This window comes from Elephantulus edwardii, unplaced genomic scaffold (assembly GCF_000299155.1).
Source record: "Elephantulus edwardii isolate Elephantulus edwardi_28Jun2011 unplaced genomic scaffold, EleEdw1.0 scaffold00479, whole genome shotgun sequence".
Classification (NCBI taxonomy): Eukaryota; Metazoa; Chordata; class Mammalia; order Macroscelidea; family Macroscelididae; genus Elephantulus; species Elephantulus edwardii.
This window is the reverse complement of record NW_006400229.1, coordinates 424,216-427,929: the sequence shown is the minus strand read 5'-3', so window position 1 is coordinate 427,929 and position 3,714 is coordinate 424,216. Positions and strand designations below refer to the sequence as shown.

The 3,714-nt window shown below is 39.0% G+C and overlaps 1 pseudogene; it reads left to right on the top strand.

Annotated features, from left to right (window-relative positions):
* The first annotated feature begins 1,794 nt into the window (after positions 1–1,794).
* On the top strand, positions 1,795–2,916 carry LOC102876735 (annotated as a pseudogene).
* The last annotated feature ends 798 nt before the right edge of the window (positions 2,917–3,714 follow it).

The window sequence follows — 3,714 nt, the reverse complement described above, 5'->3', positions numbered from 1 at the left end:
GGTGTCCTATGGATCTTAACTGAAAGCAGAATGTTTCAGAAACATATTTACTTGTATATTATTGACTATGCAAAAGCATTTGCTCCACTGTGGATCATAATAAATAATAATTGCAATTGAGAAGAATGGACACTCCAAAATGTATCTTGCACCACACACAAAAATCAACTTAAAGTAGATTAGAGACCTAGGGAGTAAAACAAAAAACATAAAAATCATAAGAGGCAAAATAGGAACAAAGTTAGAAGTTTTAGTATAAAGCATAAATAAGTTTGTTAACTTAGCCAGAAATGCACCACCAGGGGAGGATAAAGTCTATGAATGGGACCTTCTATACAATGAAATGTCTGTGTGCATAAAAACTTTTACAAATAGAATGACAAGGAAAAAACCCCATGCACTTAAGGGGAAACCCCAAAACTTTTACAATGACATTTCAGAACAGGGGCTCATAACTAATGTTTACAGAATATTACAATCTCCCCATAAGAAAAAAATCTGATAACTGAATTAGAAAACATGAAAAATTCCTATTCACATAGGAGGACATTTGAATTACTAAAAAAATAGATGATTAAATTTTCAAAATCACTTGGAATCAGAGAGATGCAATTCAAAACATCAATGAAATGCCCTCTCATTCTGGCAGCTGTAGTGAAGTTCAATAGGACAGCAATCAGTTACTGTTAGAAAGAATGTAGACAGATTGGGACCCTTCTACACTGATGGTGAGATTGTAAAATAGAATATAGAAAACAGTTTGTCATTTCCTCACAAAGATGAGCATGTAAATTCCATATGATTGAGCTATTCTACTGCAAAGAATATATCCCAAGAAAATCAGGGCAAAAACTTGAAAAGAGATAAGTACACCTATGTTCATAGCAACATTATTCCCTATAGCAATAAAATGGAAACCACACAAATGACCATTAAAAAAGGAATAGAGAATCTGCAGTATATTTACACACCTAAAGAACAATGAAGTATTCATAACATACGGTACACCACGGTAAAAAGTATTTGTTGTTGTTGTTGTGTGCCTGTCGAGTCGCTTGCGACTCATAGCGACCCTATGTACAACAGCTCTAAACTCTACTCTGTTCTGTGCTCCTGTGTCAATTTCACTGTCTACAACACACTCATCCTGATTGTCCCAGTCACCAAATCAATCCATCTCCCAGAGGGCCTTCCCTTCCTGCGCCTGCTCTCCACCCTCCCAAGCATGATGTCTTTCTGCAAGGACCGGTCTCTCCTTACAACATGACCAAAGTATGTCAGGCGAAGTCTCAGAATCCTTGCCTCCAAGGAGCAGCCCAGTTCAACCCTCTCCAGAGCATTAAGTTGAATGAAATAACTTGGTCACAAAAGAGTAAATATTACATAAGACCACTATTTAGAAAGTGCAAATACAACTGAGCAGGATATGTATAAATATTCAAAACAGGGAGTGGAAAGAGAGGAGGAAGAAAGAGGAGGGGAAAATCATTAGGATAATAGATATTCTGGAAGCAGGAGTGGCATCCACTTCCGAAATGGCTTACCTCCAGAAACTCTATGTACGAACAGTGCTCAGGCTGTTCATTCATAGGGTTGCTATGAGTCATCTACGACTCAACAGCATCAAACAACAACAATAACAATAGAGAGGAGTAGTAGAAGGCAAATGGTGTGTGTGTGTGTGTGTGTGTGTGTAAAAGAATAGGAAAGATGTAATGGAAACTTGAAGAGATGAGTAATAAAAATTATAGATCTAGAGCACCTGCTGCATGCTAAACTGTTCTCTGACCTGAGCTGGTGGACATGGAGAACCAGGTTATCACATGTAAAGCTGTGGTAGCATGGGAAGTAGGAAAGCCCCTCTCTATTGAGCAGATAGAGGTGGCACCCCCAAAGGCACATGAAGTTTGCATAAAGATTATTACCACTGCAGTTTGCCATACTGATGCCTATACCTTGAGCAGGGCTGACACCGAAGGATGTTTTCCAGTGATCTTGGGATGTAAAGGGGCTGGAATTGTAGAGAGTGTTGGTGAAGGAGTTACTAAACTGAAAGCAGGTGCTACTGTCATTCCACTTTACATTCCACAGAGTGGAGAATGAAAATTTTGCCTGAATCCTAAGACAAACCTTTGCCATAAGAGTCACTCAAGGGAAAGGACTGATGCCAGATGGTACTAGCAGATTTAATTGCAAAGGAAAGACCATTTTACATTACATGGGAACCAGCACTTTTTCTGAATACACAGTTGTAGCTGATATCTCTGTTGCTAAAACAGATCCTTTAGCACCCCTGGATAAAGTCTGGCTACTGGGCTGTGGCATTTCAACTGGTTATGGTGCTGTGGTAAACATGGCCAAGGTGGAACCTGGCTCTACTTGTGCCATCTTTGGCCTGGGAGTAGTTGGATTGGCGGTTATCATGGGTTGTAAGGTAGCTGGTGCATCCCGGATCATTGGCATCGACATCAACAAAGATAAATTTGCAAGGGGAAAAGAGTTTGGAGCCTCCGAATGCATTAGCCCACAGAACTTCAACAAGCCCATCCAGGAGGTGCTCGTTGAGATGACAGACGGAGGGGTGGACTACTCCTTTGAGTGCATTGGTAACGTGAAGGTTATGAGGGCAGCACTGGAAGCGTGCCACAAAGGCTGGGGTGTGCGTTGGAGTAGCTGCCTCTGGTGAAGAAATCTCTACTCGTCCATTCCAGCTGGTAATAGGTGGCACATGGAAAGGCACTGCCTTTGGAGGGTGGAAGAGTGTAAAAAGCGTCCCAAAGCTGGTGTCCAAATATATGTCTAAAAAGAACAAAGTTGATGAATTTGTGACTCACAATCTATCTTTTTAAGCAAATTAATGAAGCATTGGAACTTCTGCATGCCAGAAAGAGCATTCGAACTGTTGTAAAGATTTAAATTAAAAAGAGAAAGGATAGCCATCTTTGTACGAAGTTTTGAGATTGGATTAGAGCTGCCAGAAAAGCGGCACCTCTTCAACCTTCACAACTTCTTCAACCTTTTGTAACTTACTCTAGGAAATAATGTTTTCTGTGTAATTTTTAAATCTCTCTAATCAAGAGCAAGACAATTATAAATCTGTTTTCTAAACTCTTCATTGTATAAATAATTACTAACTTGTTAAAGACTATTTTAACATAATAGAAGCATTTCCACATAAAAAAATACAGATCTGTAGTTATTAATTATATAAAGCAGTATATGTTATTGTTTTGTTGTTATTGTTATGTGTCGTCAAGTCACCTGCAACCTGTAGCGACCCTATGTACAGAAGCTCTGAACCTTGCTTTTTCCTGAGCCAGTCTCAATTCTGACACACCAACCCCCATTTCCCCAGTTACTGTATCAGTCCATCTCATTCAGGGTTTTCCTCTCCTGTGCTGTCCCTCCATATATGCAAATTAATGAAAAATTAAAAACCCACAATGCTGTACATAAATCATGTAGTCATTCAAACAGAACAAGAAATTACACATAGCTTAAAATAAAGAAATACTTGTGTTAAGGTTGATTTCTTTTTAATACCTATTAAATCTGTAAGTAACCCAAAGGCAATTCCTATGTGGTGGTTTGAATTTATCAATGTTTCTATGACCATGACCTAGTAATAAATATTTGTGCATCTAACTCAAAGGAACGTAGTTTGAATCTACCAGTTATTTAGTGAGGGAGATGGAAAATTTCCTCTTGTGCTAT